This window comes from Panthera uncia, chromosome E3 (assembly GCF_023721935.1).
Source record: "Panthera uncia isolate 11264 chromosome E3, Puncia_PCG_1.0, whole genome shotgun sequence".
Classification (NCBI taxonomy): domain Eukaryota; kingdom Metazoa; phylum Chordata; class Mammalia; order Carnivora; family Felidae; genus Panthera; species Panthera uncia.
The window spans coordinates 7,328,836-7,348,872 of record NC_064815.1 but is presented as its reverse complement, the minus strand read 5'-3'; the positions used below and the strand labels follow the sequence as shown (position 1 = coordinate 7,348,872).

At 49.1% G+C, this 20,037-nt stretch overlaps 1 protein-coding gene across 4 annotated transcripts in view; it reads left to right on the top strand.

The window, feature by feature from the left end:
* The first annotated feature begins 4,311 nt into the window (after window positions 1-4,311).
* The window catches only part of MYH11 (myosin heavy chain 11), a 124,452-nt gene continuing 108,726 nt past the window's right edge, over window positions 4,312-20,037 (top strand). For 2 of the 4 annotated variants that reach the window (XM_049638307.1, XM_049638306.1), the window contains exon 1: window positions 4,726-4,876. The gene's annotated coding sequence lies outside the window, so the exon portion shown is untranslated. Of the gene's footprint in view, window positions 4,495-4,725; window positions 4,877-20,037 lie in introns of those variants that run through there. The other 2 variants (XM_049638305.1, XM_049638304.1) reach the window with 2 other exon arrangements.

The window sequence follows — 20,037 nt, the reverse complement described above, 5'->3', positions numbered from 1 at the left end:
CCCCCCCCCCCCCCCCCCCCCCCCCCCCCCGCAGGCTCCCGGCAGCCTGGGTGGAGGGTGGAGGGAGCTGTGCCCCGCGTGTGCCCTTGCCATCAGCCACCTCACCTGCCACACTTACTCTTCACCCCGGGGGCTGGCGGGGACGGTGTTGTAACCGGGGACGTGGCCATTTAGGGCTTCGGAAGAGCATATGCAGCACTCTTTTTTTATATTTGGAAAAAGGGAAAACCGCCTATTTTCAAAAAACTAAGATTTTTATGATTTCCACAGAGGACCTTAGGTTGAGAAAAATGTACTCCAGAAATGTTTATACTCAGGATATTTGAACTGTGTCAATTAATTTATAAGCCAGTAGTTGAAGAAGGTGCATGGGCAGAGATAGCAAAAAAAAAAAAAAAAAAAAAAAAAAAAGATCTGAATACAGAGGACCCATCAAGCTCTTGTCCTCTAACTCAAAAAACTAAATCTGCATCACTGCTGGTGGTGGTTTTCATGGGTTGTTAGGAGAAGTTCTCTTCCAGAAATACAGAGAAGTTTTAGGGGAAGACTTGGATTTACACAAAAATAGGATGGGAATTGGGGCTGAAGAGGGATTTAGGAAAAGTGGAAATCTAAAACTTGGGCAGTTAAAAAACAGCAGGAACAGAGGTGGCGTTTGAAGATGATAAATTTAGCTTAGCATATATGTTTGCATAGAGTAAACTAATAGCTTTATAATTATGTGCAAGAATGCATTTGTATATGACTCGCATGCCTGTATGATTATATAAAATTTGATGTGTTCTTTTAACCTAAAGCCAAGTGTACACGAAGGATTAACATTTGTGAGAATATGCCTTTAAAGGCATTTAGGACAATCCTCCCCAGCCACTTGGGTATTTGATTTTTGTAACAACCGTTCTGCAAGGATTGTGTGGTCTTCATTAATTTTTTTTTTTTTAATAAAAGGTAAAACTACCTCTAAAAAAAAAATAGACCTTATTTCTTGGATATAACGTGCACAGAGTTTCCATACACCACCTATGCCCACACTCGCAGCCTCCCCCATTTTTCTCAGCACCACCCCCCATCAGGGTGGCACGTTTGTGCCAATCGATGGACCTGCACCGACCACATTCTCACTCAAAGTCCATAGTTCACATTAGGATTCATTTAAGGTGCTGTTCATTCTATGGGTCTGAACAAATATATCATGACCTGTATCCACCATTATAGTATCGTGCACAGTATTTTCACTGCCCTAAACATCCTGTGTTCTGCCCATTCATCCTCCCTCCCCCCAGGCCCTGGCAGCCCCAGGTCTTTTACCCGTCTTCATGGTGTTGCCTTTCTCAGAATGTCAGATCTGGAATCCTGCAGTGTTTGGTCTTTACAGACCAGCTCCTTTCACGTAGGAATATGCACCTAAGATTCCTCCATGTTTTCGTGGCTTGAGAGTCGGTTTGTTTTTTAGCACCAAATAATAGTGCATCACCTCAGTGTCCCACGGTTTGTCCACTCACCTGCTGAATAGCATCTTGGTCGCTTCCAAGTTCTGGCAATTCCGAACAAAGTTGCTATAAACCAACTGCAGGCTGCAGTATGGACGTAAGCTTTCGACTCGTTTGGGTAAGTCCTAAGGAGTATGATTTGCCGCATCGTATGTCAAGAGCGTGTCTAGTTTCGGCAGGCACTGTAAAACTCCTCTTGAGAATTTTAGGGGCCTTCCTGTTAGAGAATCTGGAGGTACAAAGGCACCATGAGTGGAAATGGATGAAGGAAAAAGCGTCCCAAGTCACTCTGCTGTGGGGTCCTGTCTTGGAGAAGTGTGGAGCCGTCATGACTGAAACAGAAGTGCCTTTTTGCAAGAGCGATCGAGCCAGGCTTGTGGCCAGGAATGACATCCCTTCATTCACAAGAAGGCATGGTCCTGTGCAAATCTTGGGCTGGAGGCCTTGAGCGCTGATACCCTTCTACATAATTAGGTCGGTTGACCCCGATCTTTGATATCATTAAAAACTGGGGGACAATCACATTTTTGAGCTTTTTTGCTAAAAGGAAAAGACTCCGAGAGATAAATTTCCCCTCTGCCGTCTTGTTTCATGAGTTTATGGAAACTCCCATTACACAGCACCTCAAAGAAAAGACAAGCCAAGGAAACTTACTGGACAGCTCTCAGAGTAACACTTTTTTTAAAAGTATTTTTCCCCCTTGATCTTAAAATAACTGGCTTTTTGAGCCATGAGAAATAAAACAGGCATTTGCTTTAATTACTGTAACAATGCACTTTTGAAGATTCAAACATCTGAGCTTTGGCACTGGACACATATTTAATGAATGACTGTCCCTGAGCACTGATAGAACGTACCAGAAAGGTATGGAATGCTTTATATAAGGCCTTCACATATGTTGTCCTGTTTAACAACCCAGTAAGGTAGTTGAGGCAAAGATTCTGTCGCTCTGTGCTCCTCCCTGAGAAAACACAGGCTCAGTTCACGGACTATTCTGTGGCTTCAGAATAGAGAGAGAGCAGGCTTCAGAAAGCAGCAGAGCCTGAGGAAGTGATCAAGAGGGTCTGAGATACTCTGGGGAGCGGGGTGGCTGGAGGGGGGACAGGCCTGCCCTCGCCATCAGGCACCCAAAGCCTGTGGTTTCAAGTTGGCTGGGAATAATAGCTAACAGGAAGCTGCACAATATGTCCGTTTCACATGGATCATCTCAACGACTGTTTACCAACAGCCAGGACATAACTGCTGCTCTTCCCATCTCACAGATAGGGACACTGAGGCACGGAGCAGTTAAAGGAACGCTCCTGGCGGAACGGCTACAAAGGGGGCACCGGCCACTAACCTCGGAGACCTGTCTTTAGCCTGCAGGCCAATTCACCTGGGCATCTCCCTTTCCCTTTAAAGTCCTTCTGGAAGCGAATCATGGCAACGGTGGGCTCCAGTCCCATCGGGAGCCTGGGCAAATCTCTTCGCTGCTCTGGGACCTCAGTTTTCTCACCTGCAAAATGGGGGTGATCAGGCAAGCCCCCTCCCCCATCCGATCCGGTTACCCAGGGAGGGGTTGCGGACCTAGGTGGGGTGCGTGCGAAGCCCGGAGCCCGGCGGGGGTCTTCCCAGCTCCTCCGACCCCCTCCCCAAGCCCTGTGGCTGGGAGTAGCTGGGGCCCACGTGGGCCCGCGCGGCGCAGTCGCAGCGGCCGGAGGCAGCGCGCCCTCCCCCGCGCCCGCCGCGCCGGGAGGCCGCTCCGCACCATATTTAGTCAGGGGGAGCGGGCAGCCCCGGGCTGGTATGCGGCGCTGGGGATTCCTGCAGGAAGGCGCCCGCGCCTGCCCTTTTTGGGTTGTCGCCCGCCCAGCGCCCCCCGCCGCGCCCGCGGAGGGAGGACCGGCCCGGGGACCCGGGGCCCGTGCGGGGCGGGGAGCGGGGCGCGCGGGTCCCCGGCCTGGCGCGGGGCCAGCCCACCGCCTCGGCTTCCTTTTATGGCCTGTGTGCGTGCGGGCGACGGAGCCCGGGAGAAGACGGAGAGCCGGGGAGAGAGCCGGCGACGGAGAGCCGGAGCCAGAGACGCAGGGCCAGAGATAGAGGGAGACAGTGGGAGACGTCCGGGAGAGACACAAAGCCAGAGACCGCGGGAGAGGTCGGGAGAGACACAGGCCAGAGGCAGAGGGAGACAGAGGAGAAAATGAGAGACAGAGACATGCAGAGTGACCGCAAGGCAGGAAGAAAGAGTGATGGAGAGTCACTGCATCAGAAGTATGGGAGAGAGACGAACAGATTGACAGACACAGGCAGAGGAGGGGGGGAGGGGTCCTAAGAGAGAGGGGAGCAGGGGTGAAGTTTTAAGCAGCTTCTTCATTTCCAGGAACTTCTTGGGCGGGGGAAGAAGAGTTGGGAACTTGCAAGGGCAGGGTCGCACCCACTTTCTCTTTGCATCCTGACTCACACCTTGCAAGTTACATAAATATACCCTCCCCGACACACACACACACACACACACACACACACACACACACACACACCCATTTTTCCGCTGCAGAGACTGAGGCTCAGAGCAGGGAAGTGACTCGCCTGAGGTCAGGCAGTCAGCGAATGGCACATCCGGGCCTCAAGTCCCTGCAGCAGGTTGTTGGGTCCCCACCCCCACCCCCCACTTTTTCTTGTGGGTGGAGGTGGAATAGCAAGTTGGGAAAAATAAAAACTTCCCCTTCCCAAACGATTCCCAGCCGTTGGGGGCTCCTGCCTTGCACTTTGCAAAGTTCAAAAAATCCCCTTCCTCTACCCTTCATGCAGTGCGGCCGGCCCCCTTTCCAGGCACTGGATGGCGAATAAAAGGGGGAGCGGGGCTGGGAGGTGGCAATTCAGACCCCCACATTTGCCCCCTCCGAGGGGAAGGAAGCGGTTAAAATCGGGGTCGTGCACTGACTGAAGGGAGACCTTCTCAAGCAACTCCCCTCCCCGCTCCCAGACGCTGATCGCTCGGCCCCTTGCTCTGGGAATCATAGCCTCGGTGAGTGTCCCAGAGCCGGGTTGGGGGGGGGGGGGGGCGGGGTGAGACACCGGCCCGAACTCTTCTGCGGGGAGCGCCACAGCCCCCTGGGTCCCCGCCACGTGTGCGCCCCTGTCCCAGCGCCGCCGCAGGTGAGGCCAGGAACGGCACAAAACGCCGCGCTTCCCGGGCCCTGCAGGGGGCGCTGCGGAGCCAGCAGCCTGGGACCCTCCCCCCTCCTCCCCCCCGGGCCGCCTCCTCTTTCCCACCGGGGGCAGCTCCGGGTCTATAAAGAGAGGCTTCCTGGGCGAGCCGGGAGATTTGGACGCCCCTGCCTGGGAGGTGTGCCAGATCTGAGCTCTCCACCCGGTTTCTTCTCCGCTGTCCCCCCAGTTGGAGATCTGTAAGTAGGGTGGCACTGGGGGGTGGGCAGCTGGGTAGGGGTCATCCTACAGGGCCTGGGGAGCAGCAAGGTGTTTCTGTTGCCATCCTTGTCATCCGGTCAAGGACTCTGGTGAGGAGGTGGGGATTCACAGTTTTCATTTCTCTGCTTCATCAACCTAGGTTTTCCCCAAACCTCCATCTCCCCAGGTGGCCAACCAGAAGTGCCACCTTGGGGGTACTTGTTAAAGACAGAAATTCCGGGCTCACCTCCAGTTACACTTGAATCTCCAGAAAAACTGTACTTAAAAAAAAAGGAGGACTCCCAGATGATTCTTATGAGACACATCTGGGAGATGTGATCCCTTCAAATCTCAGAGGAGCAGCTTCCATTGGCTTCTAACTTTTATTCTAGGCACAGATAAAGTACAGCTGAACTTCCCTAGAAAGTCATTTCCAATCACAGAGGCGGGCAAAGTAACGCTCTGAGTGGATTTGGAAGCCTGGCTTAATTCTGTTGAAAACATGCTAAATCAGTGAAAAACACGTGGGCAGATGCTTCGCAGAAAGGGGAGTGCGTTTTTCATCAGTTTAGAGGATGTGTTTGTTGATCACCCTAGAGAGGGAGGGCTGGTTATGATGCAGTTGATTTATCACAGCCCAGTTTTCTTCCAGACTCCCCTCCCCCATTCCAAAGTTAAAAAAAAAAAAAAAAAATCTTATCCAGGTTGACCCCAAGGGCTTCAAATACCCAGGCAGATGAGACAGTTTCGATTTGCAACCATGACCTGCAGGTGTGTTAAGTAAGAGTGCCCTGGGGTTTCCTGTGAGTAGCTGGCACCCATGTTGCTCTGAACGTCCGCACAAAGTGGACCAAAGTGAGAAAAAGTCTGGCTGATGTCTGTTTCAGTTTTCCCCCTGCACAGAGAGCTGGTGGGGATTTTGCTGCCTGAGGAAGGGCGCCATTCAAAGCTATGCTTATCAAGACGTTAGAGAAAATAGAAACCCAAGGAGAGGGTTTGGTTACAGTGTTAAGAACTGAGAGATTAAATGGTTAAGTGGCCAGGGTTTGGCCAAGGGAAGGCAGGTGGATTGTTAGTAAACCGATTTGCATAGTTGTGTTTTGCTTCGTCTTCTCGATTGGTTTAGTTTCCTTAAAGATACCAATGGAGAGGTTTTTCTGTTTTGTTTGTTTTGTTTTTACAGAGAGGGAACTGGAAGATGCTGGGCTGAAAGGCATTGGATGGCAAGGTGTAAAATAGGAGGTTGAATTTCTGTGGAAGGAAGTCTTCCCTTGGTGCTTTTCCATTGAGATAGCCACCACTGATGGGATACTTATGTACCAGGCACTGTAGCAGTGTTTGATTTAATTTATCTCATTTAAATGTTGCAATAACCTTTTAAGGAGGCACCATGATGCCTGTTGAGTCAAAAGGCAGCTGAGGCTCAGGGAGGTTAAGTAACTCGCCCAGCATCACACAGCTAGCAAGTGGTGGAACCCATTCCTGGGTCTGTCTGATACCAAGGCTTTGTGGTCTTGACCCACCACCTTTTGTCTTTACCATGAACAAAACGTCTTTTGGAGTCAAGTTTCTGGGGGGACCACATGCTTCCGGAAAGCAAGGGTTTATCATCTTCTCTCTGGAGAAAACATAAGCTGACCTTTTGGGAATTTAAAATAAAACACACCGTTTGTCCCCTGGTGGTGTGGTAATCTAGCTGGGGCCGATGGGTAGACTGCCATCCCAAGAGTCTAACTCAAGAACTAGACGAGCTTTCTCCAAGAAGCTTCTGGGGCTCGCCTGGTACACACCGTGGTTTTTTATTTTCGCATCTGAAATAGACGTGTTCTTCCGTACAAGGTATTTGTTATGGATTTGTTACCATTACTTTTCTGTCCGAGGGCTGAGATTGAGGCAAACATGGCCATGTATGGTAGTGTTTTCCATGAGGCCATACCCGGCTCGCTTGCAAATTAGCGTCGTAACACAGCTTTGTTGGTCGTGACTCTGGGGGATTTCTTGGCCCTTGTCCTTCCCGTTTGGGAACAAGTGGAGGGGCCCAGAGGAGAAGACATTTGGGAGGAAAGGAGGATTATTTTTCCCTGCTCCTCTCTTATTGGGAATTTTTTTTTTTTAATTAAAAAAATGTTTTTAGCCACTCGGGTTTATTAAACTACTGCTTTCCAAGATAGGAGTAGAAAACAATACCTGGTGATTATCTTTGCGAGACCATATCGCAGTGGCAGTTAACTAACTCCAAGGCTCCACGAGACCATAAGGATTACTGTCCAATCCTGTAACGAATTTCTCTAACACTCTTCATTCGGGGCAGGCCCCCACAGTCTCCTAATTCCGTGTCTTCCTCTGGCATGGTCTCCTCTGTGTTCCCTCTTCCCGGAGCTCTGCCCCACCAAGGTTTGGCCAAACCAGCCAGTCAGAATCGTGACTTGACTGACCGCCATCCGAACTGATTCACCTCCAAGGACCTGGGTCTCCTATTCAGCATTTGGTGCTCATTACTGACTAAATCAGTTAGATTAGGACTTGTGATCTTAGGGACCTGCAGGGGAACGTTCTGGAGGCTGCTGATGTCTAGGATCAAGGAGCTGGCAGACTCGGTTCTTGGGGAGGGCATTCTTCCAGTTTCGAAGAAGGGTGCCTTCTCGCTGGGCACTCACACGGCCTTTCTTGACAGTTTTATTTTGGAGGAGGAAGGGTCTCTTCTTTCTTCAGCACATCGGGGCCAAGCAGGCGGACGCCCTGTTGGAAATTGAAATGGATTTCCGTGTAATTCTCAAATCAGATCCGTGTGAGATTTTTCCGGAAAACCAAGTCCGCTGTTAAATCCGCTGGAATCCTAGAATGTCATGAGCAAGTTTGGAAATCCTCCACACCAGACTTCACAAACCTCTGTTTTCCCATCTGAAAAATGGGGGTGGGGTGGGGAGAATAGCTCATGTTTGGTGAGCGCTTTGGCCAGTCGACATGCTGAGCCCTTAACTGGCATCATGTTACCATCTTCGCAACAACCCTTGGGAGGAGATATTGTTGTTGGCCCCTTTTTACTACTGTGGTCTGAATAACTTGCTCAGGATAGCTTGACTGGCCCAGGAGGAAGACTGGATCCTGCAGAGCTCTTTGTAACTCTAGAGCCCAAGGGATTACCCTGTCGGGAGGATTAAGTGGGATAATGCACACGAAGGGGGTAGCATCACCTGGCCTCTGCCTCACTTCAGTGGGCGATTATTTATCACGTACGTGCCCAGAGACCTTAAGGATTGTGCTTCATGTGGCACAGCAAGCCTATCGTGTGACCTTTCTGTAAAGGAGAATCTTTTCCCTTATTTTCCTTTTGTGTCCTGCCTCCATAATCCCAATCCCTATTTGGCATGAAGGTGGTAGTTAGAACCTTCTACTTGAATATGGCCACACTTGCTCCCCTACGCCAGGCACATTCCAGTTCTACTGGCCCATTTGTGATTCATTTCGGGCCATCATGGCATCCTGGAAGGGCTCTCCTAGGAATGGGAACCTATCTGGCTTTTCAGGTGGCTCTTTGGCTCCCTGGGGTCTCTCCGCCCTCCTCCCCTGACCTTTAAACAGTGGAGCCATGGCCACACGTTGGAGGAAAGGCTGAGTTCGGAGAAGGCCAAGCGGGAATTTGCAGGAATTTTGTAAGGCTCAGGTGAGGGAGGAACTAGCTAGTGCTGTCCACTGCTCCTGCACGGGGGAGTCCCGTACCTTGAACCTGCATTAGTGATTCGAGGGTTTGGATGGAACAGCCCTCATCAAAGTCCCCAAGAAAGGGCCCGCAGGACTCGACCCCTGCTCACTCATGCAGGCTTGAACTTGCCCCATTACTATACCCGTTCCTTCCTTCCCCTGGTGAAGCGAACCGTGGAGCAGATGACGTAGAATCTCAAAAGGGGCCCCGGTCTGAGACCGCTGGGTCCTGATCTGGGGTCACGATTGCCAGTCCCCGTCTCCTCGTAGAATGCCTGTCTCCCTGAGCCCCTTCCTCCTTGCCCTCTCGATTCTTCCTTACCCCCTAGGTGTAATCACGGTCAGTGTATTCTTGGGTATCTTTCCAAAACTTTGCTACGTCGAATTTCCTTTTTGTCAGAAAAAAAAAACAAAAAACTGACATTCCGGACATTAGGATTTTTTTTCCCCACTTAATCGTAGATCTTCAACATCTTTCTCTACCGGCATGTTTTGGCATGTTTAAAAATCAGCTGTATAATCCTCTATTATTGGAAAGTACAGCTTCTTACTGAAATAACCCCTTATGGAAACATACCAGCTGCTCCCCATCACTTAGAGTGTTTCAGGGAACATCCTATATCTATTTTTGTCTAATTACATGAATTTATCTGTAAGATCAATTCCCAGCAATGCAATGGCCAAGTCAAAGGGCACGTGCATTTAAAATGGATAGATATTGAGAAATGTCTGTCACATTCGAGACTGTACATTAATTGTAAGCACATTATGCCAGGGCTGGAAGATACAAAATACCCTGGGGCTTTGAGGGCCGGAAATGACCAGTTCTCTCTTTCCCAAAAGTGTTCTTCATAGGAGCTATATCGTGTCTCTTGCTAACCAAGTTCTCTTGGTAGGAGAGAAAAATAATTTCACTCTACTCACTAAAAAACTTCCTTCTGGAATTACTTTATTTATTTCTTAATATTTATTTTTGAGAGGCAGAGAGAGAGGCAGCATGAGCCGGGGAGGGGCCGAAGTCAGACCCTTAACCGACTGAGCCACCCAGGTGCCCCGGAGTTACTTTAAACACAGTATTTAAGTCAGGGGAGATGTCCCAAAGCAACAGTGAAATGGTCCACTGCTCGCCTTTTTCCTGTTAAGGTGAAGTAGGGCTTCCTTGGGATCACACCCTGGGGAGGTGGGGGGGTGGTATGATTGATGGGGGGAGTGCAGAGGGGACCAGGCCTTGAAGCAAGCAAGAGCTTTTCTGCTAAGAGTAGATTGGGCGTCAGGTGAATCTGGGTTTAAATCCCGACTCCAGCTTTTGCAAGAGAAGGCTTTTAATTTAGTTTACTTTCCAGGACCTCTGTAATCTTACAGGAATAATAAATTATGCTCACCTTGCTGAACACTTAGGACACATAACGAGCTGGGGTATTTAATAAATGGCCTGGCCCGATACCCCATGAATAGAAGGGGCCCAGTAATTACGGTGGCTATTACCAATAACAGATTTAGAATCCAATTGTCTCATGCAGACAGCTTGGGGCAGAGAGAACTGATGCATGTAAGGATCCTGGACCCTCTCCTGTTTCCCTCTACATGCCCGGCTCCTTCCACACCTGCCCCAGGACTTGAACTAGTTTCTCCGATGCGGAGGTCCTTCCAGCTGGTGGACTGTGTCCTAGACCGGGCTCAGAGGGCGTTCATTTCGTCTGCACGGCGCTTAAACTGTGCGATGATTTAACTTGAGTGGCGGCTGTTTCGCACCTAAAGTCAGACTTCTGGGTCGACTGCAAGCCTGGAAGTTCAGGGTCCACATACTCATGAGGTGACCCCAGCTGGAGTGAAGGAGCTACCACCATCTCTAGGCGGGGTAAGAGGGCTCTCGGCCCAATTGCTCCTGTGACCCCTGGGGACACTTAGGTTTGTGTCTGTGGTCCAAGCTCTTGAGCCAGCCCCTTGGCAATAAAGTCTTCAGGGAAGCTGTCGACCAGGCGTGATGATGTGCAAATCCTATACTATTCGGGCCCTGGGGTATTTGATTCATTTTTTATTAGTGCGGAAGCAGAAAGGGCAGGATCTTTTTACCCCTGCGTCCCTCTGGGGAAGATAAAGCTGATGTTAAAACACACCAAGCTGAACGGTCTTGTGTGGTCCGATTCCAGCCCTTTGATACGGAATCACAGATCCCATAGAATGTCAATGTCAGGCCAGCCCACTTTCTCCCCCCAGATGAAACATGCAAGGCTCAGAGGGGGAGAGTGACTTGGCCACAGGCACCCCGCGAATTCATGGCGGAACTGGGACTTGTAACCGGGTAGTTTCACAGAGGCTGAAGAACGGCTTGTTTGTGCTGAAAGAATGAAGCTGTGTGGTGTTGGTGGGGAAATCAGGACCGCGTGCACAGCGGACACACTGAGCCGTGTTGTGTCACACGTTGCTGACCTCATAGCCACAGAGTCCTTTGTTTTCATCAAAAAGTTTGAGAGCACCCCTCGATCCCTGAAGCGTCCTTAGTGTCCATCTGTCCTTCGTAATACCCCTGCAGGTGCCCCTTCAGCCCCCGACCTCTGGGCGTCTGCGTTTTGTCTTGGGATGTGTTCACTGCCCCCGTGTCACCTCCAGCAGTTGGCCTTCCAGGCCTTAACTGTCTTCTGCAGAGAGTCCTGGGTTTTCTTCTAAAGCAGTGGTTCTCACCGGGGACGATGTCGCCCCACCCCCCAGGAGACATCTGGCAATGTCCAGAGGCCTTTGGGTTGTTAAAACTGGCAGGGCTGGGGGCGCATAGGCGGCTCAGTTGGTTCAAGAGTCCGACTTCAGCTCAGGTCATGATTTCATGGTTCGTGAGTTCGAGCCCCGCGTCGGGCTCTGTGCTGACAGCTCAGAGCCTGGAGCCTGCTTCGGATTCTGTGTCTTCCTCTCTCTCTGCCCTTCCCCGCTTGCACTTTGTCTCCGTCTCTCTCAAAAATTAATAAACTTTAAAAAAAAAAAAACTGACAAGGGGAGGAGCTACTGGCATCTAGTAAGTATAGGACAGGGATGCTGTAAACAGCCTAGAATGCATAAGACAGCCCCTCCCCCAACAAAGACTGACCGGCCTCAAGCGTCCATGGTGTCAGGATTGAAAACCCCTATTTGAGGGGGCGCCTGGGTGGCTGAGTCAGTTAAGCGTCCGGCTTCCGCTCAGGTCACGATCTCGTGGTCTGTGAGTTCGAGCCCCGCATCGGGCTCTGCACTGGTGGTGTGGAACCTGCTTGGGATTCTCTCTTTCTCTCCCTCTCTCTGCCCTTCCCCCACTTGTGCTCTCTGTCTTTGTCTCTCTCTTGCTCTCTGTCTCTCTCAAAATAAATAAATAAACTTAAAAAAAAAACCATAAACGAAAAACCTCCTTGGAAGTAAGGACCACAGCAGGGAACAGGAGACCAGGTTTTGTTTCCACTTAGCACAAGGAGAGTCCTCTGACTGGAACTGGGCCCCTGATCATTGCTGTTATTTTGCAAGCTACTTTTTATTTTCTTCCTCCCAGTGCCTCCCCTAATGCCCCACCTGGGACTTTTTTTTTTTACCTGGTTGTCACCGTCCCAAATTTTTGAAAACTCAAGGCTCTGGGTGCATGCTGAGGCACGTCCTTATAACGATTAAGCCAAATTATCCGGAGCCTTCTACACTGATGCAGGATGTTTCTCGGGTGTGCCTGTATTTCCTGTCCTCAAATGTTCTGCCTGTTTCAAAGAAGACAAAGCAGGAAAGATCACCTTGAAAATACACCTTTATTCAGATTCCACCATAGCTGGCTGTGCCATGATGGGCAAGTTACTTAACCTCTCTGTGCCTCCGTATCCTCTTCTGTAAACCAGAGTTGATGGTGTACCCTATAGTGTTTCTGAGGGGATTAAAGGAGACAATAGCTGGTACCCAATAAAGATTTAGCGGCTCTGATTACTAATGTTAATAGTATTAACTTGCTAGGCTCACTACATTTTCTCCAGGGCATATTTGTGAGATTTCATTGGTGTTTGGTGGGAAAAGAGGTCTGTGGCCAAATGTTTTGGGGAGCCTTGGGTCTAAAGGAGTAAAATCGCTTTCGGGTTTTAGGACCTGCCAAAGTCTTGGATGTCCTGATATTGTCCTGCCTTTCCAAGCACAGGTGGGGGGTGGGGATGTGGGTGGGGCGGGGGTGGGGGGAGGGAGCACTTTGCCAGTGGATTTAACCACAGAGTCGTTTTCTTTCGAAGAGTATCTCAATCTCCCTGAATCCCACCCAACCCCCACCCCTTAATATTTCAAGGGACTAGGGTTCCAGGGAGCACACTCTGGGAAATGCTGTTCTCGGGTGAAGCCAGGCTTCCTCTTGCCTGTGACCAAAGCAGATTTTCTGCATCGTAGCTGTCAGAAACAGCAAAGCCCTGAGGAAGCCAGCCAGCTTCTCTGTCTCCTTTTTTGGACAGAGACGGACTCTTTACACTCGGTCTTGTTTGTGTTTTTGATTCTTAGATTAGACAGAGTTCCTGGCGATGGGGATTCCTGTGTCCTTGTATTTTTCTGTTGTTTTTTGGTGTTTTTCTGACTTTTAAGGCAGCTGACCAACATTGCAATTAGAAGGAACCCAGTTCATTGACATGTTGCTCAGAACTTTCCCCCAAGCCCTCTTGAGTATATTTAGAAACTATTTTATAATTTTTAGTTGATTGATTGATTGAGTGAGTGATTGAACCGGCGGGGGAGGGGCTGGGGGGGCACGGTTAGGGGACCGAGGATCCGAAGTGGGCTCTGTGCTCACAACAGACAGCCCGATGCGGGGCTTGAACCCACCAACTGTGAGATCATGACCTGAGCTGAAATTGGATGCTTAACCCACTCAGCCACCCAGGTGCCCCTTGGTACTATTTTAAAAATGTTTCATTGCACACTAAGAGAAGTGTACTTAACACTACTGAACTGTGCACTCAAATGGTTAAGGTGGTCAATTTTATGTAATGTGTGTTTTAGCATAAAGAAGAAAAAAGGAAACCAGAAGTTTTCATGGAAGTATATACTTTGTATCAGAAAAGTGCACGGGGCCGCCTTGGTAGCTCAGCGGGTTAAGTGTCCAACTCCTGATTTCCATTCCGGTCGTATCTCCAGGTTTGGGAGTTTGAGCCCCAGGTTGCGCTCTGAGCTGACAGTGCAGAGCCTGCTTGGGATTTTCTCTCTGTTCCTCTCTCTCTGCCCCTCTCCCACTCTCTCTCAAAATAAATAAATAAACTTAAAAAAAAAAAAAAAGGCAGCAGAACATCAGCCCCATAAGCCCCCCTCGGCTTCTGTTCTTCCAGTTAAGACATCTGACTTGTGTCACCATAGGGACATTTTTGCTTGGTTTTGAACCCTCCTATAAACAGAATCACGTAGTATGTCCTTTTTTGCGTTTGCCTTCTTAGTTCAAATGTGCACGTGAGGCACTGTGTTGGGTGGGTAACTGCTAGGGTCGGTTCATTTATTGCAAATTCTCCGTCGAGCTTCTGCCAAGCCCATCGGGCTCACATGGGAGGCAGAAGGGCAGGGGCTGTGGAATCAGACGTGGGCTCAGAACCTGGCTCTCTTACCATTGAGCTGTGTGACCTCAGGCAGATGCCGTCACCTCTCTGGGCCTCTGTGTCCTTATCTGTTAGGGGGAGCTGACCGTAACTCGAGATTCCCAACAGCGTGCTGATGTTACTTGCTGACCCCGCTGTGAGTGTTGACTACCCCTGCTGGTATTCAGAAGACTTGGCCCCGGCAATGACCTACGGGCCAAGTGGGAGGCGTGTGACAGCGATATGGCTTACACACGGAAGACAGTGGCACGCAGGTGATACAGTAGCATTTTTCCTTTTAAAGAAAAAGGCCAAGCGTGCAGAAGTCAATGGAACAGCTTAACCCACCTGAGGCACCCCATCCCTCAACCCCAGGTTTGTAGGTTCAGCTACAACTCCTTCCCACTGGCTCTGAAAAGAAGGCACCCTAAATACTTTTTAAAAGTTTACTCATTTAAGTGATCTCTACGCCCAGGGTGGGGCTCGAACTCGTGACCCCGAGATCAAGAGTTGCGTGCTCTTCTGACTGAGCCAGCCAGGCGCCCCGGAAGGGACCCTAAATAGATGGAACCACAGTGCCATTGTCACACCGAAGAATTTAACAGTTTCCCTAATATAAAGGATATTGTGTTAATGTTTGATTTTTCTTGATTATCTCCTACATTTTTCTTTGTGGAGGCATGGGTCAGGACTTTGTTTTTTCTTACAACCGCATTCACTTTCTCAAAACTTTCCATGTGAGGGGTGGCTTTTTATTTTATTTTATTTTATTTTTTTAAGGTTTCTTTATTTTTTTGAGAGAGCGCAAGCAGGGGAGGGATAGAGAGAGGGGGGGACAGAGGATCTAAAGCGGGCTCTGTGCCGATGGCAGAGAGCCTGGTGTGGGGCTCGAACTCATGAACCGTGAGATGGTGACCTTAGCCGAAGTCAGAAGGTCAACCGACTGAGCCACCCGGGAGCCCCAGGGGTGGCTTTTTAAAAATGTGAAATGTGTCCTTGCTTCTGATTTGCCCTGTATGTGTGCGTTGTGGGGAGAGAATGTGTGTTTCTTCCCCTTCCTCTCTCCCTGTTAGTCTTTTATTGTCCTTGTTTGACTTTTTCATTGTGAAAACGTTCCAACATATGCTCAAGTAGAGAGGTCACTAGGACACCCCCCAGGCACCTAGCGCTCCACTTTGGTAATGATCAAACTGGGCTTTGTCTTCATCTCCCGCTTTTCCTCTGCGTCTCAAAACCCCCTCGCCCCCCGCTTCTAGTTTATAAATTTCTCTCCTTTTTTTTCTGTATGTTCTTAAAGAAATGGAGTCATTTGTCTTATGCTTTCCCACCTGTGGATTTCATTGCACCCCCCCCCTTCCCCCCCCGCCCGTATGTAGTGTGTTCCCTTTGCCCCGCGTTTCCTGGGGTGTTGGCCCCAGAGGTTCTGCCTGCTTTGGCCCCCATCCCCGAGTCGTTTTGATTATGGCTTTCCCCCCCTGGATTTCATTCCCCCCCCCCCCCTTCCCCCCATGACAGTATGTAGTGTGTTCCCTGTGCCTCGCGTTTCCTGGGGTGTTGGACCCAGAGGTTCTGCCTGCTTTGGCCCCCATCCCCACCCCTTTTCATTTCTGGAAGAATATTTCCTTGGTGGTAGAGGCACTTTCTATGGCATCCCATCTGGGGGCACATCGTTCTGATCAACTCCTTACTGTGATGGTTAATGTTGATTAACACATTTAGGTGACCCCCTCCTGATGTATCCATGATAAAGTGCTCTATCCACTTTTCATCTTACACCGTGGGTCTGAAAGTATAGACCCCAGACCCACATTCCTCATCATCACCCAGGAACTTGTTAAAAATGCCAATCCGTGGGTGCAAGTGAGAGAGGGGCAGAGAGAGAGAGAGAGAGCATCCCAAGAGGGGCAGAGGGAGAGAGAGAGGCAGAAAGAGAGAGAGAGAGAAGCCAGGCTTGAGCTTGAGCTCAAGACGTGGGACTCGAACTCATGAACTGTGAGATCATGACCCGAGCCGAAGTCAGACGCTTGATGACTGAGCCACCCAGGTGCCCTAGACGGGAGTATTTTTTTAACGTCAGTTTAAAGTGAGGTTTTGGTGGGGGGAGTGGGATGCTCTTGGGATGATGTCCTAAGCAAAACCCGTAAGAATTTAAAAATGCAGGTAATGTGATTGTTAAACCCAGGGCCATGTGTCTGTCTGCAATTCTTTGTTTCACTCCTTTTGAATGATGAAGTGATTATTCAGATTTGGGGAATAATTTGCTCATTTCTCCATCTTGTTAAAAATAAGCTACTAGATCATGACTCAGGGGAAAAATAACCACCCCCTCTGAGCTTATCAGTTTCTTATCATTGTTATTTTCACCCCTGAAGGAGAAGAGGGGCGGTCGGAGTACTTGCCTGTCCTTTCCTGCCTTGTAGTCTGTGTCTCAGGAGTTGGCTGCCCATTAGTGAGATGTGGGGGTTATTTTGGTGAACTCACAGGAGCTGTGAATTCTTCTCTGCTGAAGTAGGGCGTCAACCACACAGTATGTCCTGGTGGCCATACATCTTAACTCAGCCTATGTCTTAGTTCCTGGAGGCACAGCAGCAGTGGGTGGGGGAGGACCGCTGGGGCAGGTGGGAGGAGCTGGCTGGCAGCAAATGTTACTAGGGCAGGGGCAGCTCCTACAGGAATGGTCTGGAACGGGCTGCTAGACAGAACATTAAGGGTCTGTTGCCTCAGCACCTGCCTCGTGGACACATCCAGACGGTGGGAGGATGAATGGGCTCCTCATGTGGAGACGACGGTCACTGACTTGGAGTTGTACATACATACTTTTCTTTGTCAATTACTTAGTGACCTCGAGGAACTAAGGGAAGTCAGAATCAAGGTTTTGCTTCCCTCCCCGCCCCCCATTCGTTACCAGTTTGCAAAATAACGTCTTGGTTCCCCAGGATCTTACCTGGCTGGCCTTTAAAATTTATTTTAATCATCATGCCTCATGGGTTTAAACGTATTCATCTCTCCATTCTTACCTTTACTTTTCTTACTGATGTTCAAACTCTGCCATATTGGACCAGATAGAACCATAGTTTAATATTTTAGCATACAATATTCTAGACTAATTTTTTCAGTAATCTCTACACCCAACGTGGGGCTCGAACTCACAACACTGAGATCAAGGGTCACACGCTCCACCAACTGAGCCAGCCAGGCGTCCCAGTGTTCTAGAATTTTATTTTTATTTTTATTTTTATTTTTTAATGTTATTTATTTATTTATTTATTTATTTATTTATTTATTTATTTTTGAGAGAGAGAGAGAGAGAACACAAACAAGGGAGGGACAGAGAGAGAGGGAGACACAGAATCTGAATTAGGCTCCAGGCTCCGAGCTGTCAGCACAGAGCCCGACACGGGGCTCGAACTCACAAACTGTGAGATCGTGACCTGAGCTGAAGCTGGGCGTTTAACCACCTGAGCCACCCACGTGCCCCTATAGTGTTCCAGACTATTTTTTTAAAGTAATCTCTACACCCAATGTGGGGCTCAAACTCACAGCCCTGAGATCGAGGGTCGCAAGCTCCACCAACTGAGCCAGCCAGGCTCAGTGTTGTAGACTTTTAAATATGTACACACACACACACATACACACACACACACATATAATTATAAATATATTTATTATTATAAATATTTCAATCAGCTTTATTACGATATAATCTACATACAGTAAAACTCAACATTTTTAAAAAAATTCACTGGCTTTTAAGTGTACATACAGCCCAGTGAGTTTTGAGAAATATGTACCGATGTGTAATCACCACCATGATCAGAATATAGAACATGTTCGTCCCTCCTCCGAAAGTTCCTTTGTGCCTCTTGGCAGTCCATTCCCCTCCCTGTGCTGGCAGCTAACTACTGATCTGCTTTCAAAACCACGGTAGTGTTTTTGCCGTTTCTTGACTTGTAGGTCAGTGAAGTCATTGAGACTTTTGGGTCTGGCTTCTTTGGCTCTGCGTAATGCTTTTGAGATTTGTCTGTTTTTCTATTTATACATAATTGTTTTTTTTTTTTTATTTTTTTTTCAATGTTTTTAATTTATTTTTGGGACAGAGAGAGACAGAGCATGAACGGGGGAGGGGCAGAGAGAGAGGGAGACACAGAATCGGAAACAGGCTCCAGGCTCCGAGCCATCAGCCCAGAGCCTGACGCGGGGCTCGAACTCACGGACCGCGAGATCGTGACCTGGCTGAAGTCGGACGCTTAACCGACTGCGCCACCCAGGCGCCCCTACATAATTGTTAAAACATATTTCGATGTTTATTTTGAGAGAGAGCGTGTGTGCGTGAGCGTGGGAGGAGGTGAGAGGCAGAGAGAGAGAGAGAGAGAAGGAGAGAGAGAATTCCAAGTAGGCTCCACACTTTGTGCTCAGCACAGAGCCCCGACGTGGGGCTCATTCTCCCAGCCGAGAGATCATGACCTGAGCCGAAATCAAGAGTTGGCCGCTTAACCAACTGAGCCACCCAGGTGCCCCTGTACATAATTTTAACTTGGACATGCATCATGAATATCTTTGCACAATCAGTGGTCACCTATTGTATGATTCCATTGATAGGAAATGTGTAGGAAAGACAAAGCCCTAGAGACAGAGAGTAGATGAGTGGGTGCCAGGGACTGGGGATGGAAACGGGGAATGTGGGCAGACCAGCACAAGGGATGCCTTTTTTGGGGTCATGGGAATGTTCCAAATTTCATTGTAGTGATAGATGCACAAGTCTGTAAATTTGCTAGAAGTCATTGAATTGTACGTTTACAATGAGAGAATTTTATGGCATGGAAGTGGCCCTTGGATGAATAGGTTAAAAGAAAAGGGTGAAATTTTGGCATAAACGCAAGCCACATCCTTGTGCTTCTATTAGCCCTTGTCTATTGCCTTAGGCTGAACTCCTAGCAATGAAATTGCACGTGAAAGGGTTTGCAGAGATGTTAAGGTTTTTCCATCCATAAGGGTGGCCTGTGCAGAGGCCCAGCCCCTCCAACGCCTGACAACACCGGGAATTACTGATAGTTTTCATCTCAGCCAAGCTGATAGGAGAAAGTCAACATCTCACTGCTTTCAGATTCTTCCTTTACTGGCAAGGTCAAGCACCTTTTTCTCATGTGTAGTGGCTGTTGGAAGCTTTTTGTAAAAAAACAAACAAACAAACCCGATTTTTGTTGATCATAAGTTTAACAAAAAATTAGGGAACCCCAAATACGGTAGGGGCGCCCGGGTGGCCCAGTCGGTGGAGCGTCCAACTTCAGCTCAGGTCATGATCTCATGGTTCAGGAGTTCGAGCCCTGCGTCGGGCTCTGTGCTGATGGCTCGGAGCCTGGAGCCCGCTTCGGGTTCTGTGTCTCCCTTTCTCTCTCCTCCTCCCCCGCTCACTCTCTGTCTCTCCCTCAAAAGTAAACACTTTGAAAAATTAAAAAGCTACAAAGACAGTAAAAATACATAATTAAAAGTATACCCATGTTCATAGTAGCATTATTCACAATAGCTAAAACATGGAGGCCAGTCAGGAGCCTATCAACAAACCAATGGAGGAGCCAAATAGGGTGTATACATCCTGCGGAATAGTATTCCGCCTTGAAGAGGAAGGGAATTCTGACACATTTGCCAGCCTAGATGAACTCTGAGGACATGATGCTGAGGCCAGTCACCAAAAGACAAACACCACTTGTACGAGGAACTTAGGGCAGGCAGAGTCCTAGAGACGGGAAGTAGAATGCTGGTTGCCGGGGGCCAGGGGAGGGGAGTGGGGAGTTAGTGTTTCCTGGGGACAGGGTTGCAGTTCTGCACGATGTAAAAAGTTCTCAAGGTGGATGGGGGTGACGGTTACACCCCAGTATGAATGCACTTCATGCCGCTGAACTGCAATGACCCTTAAAAATGGT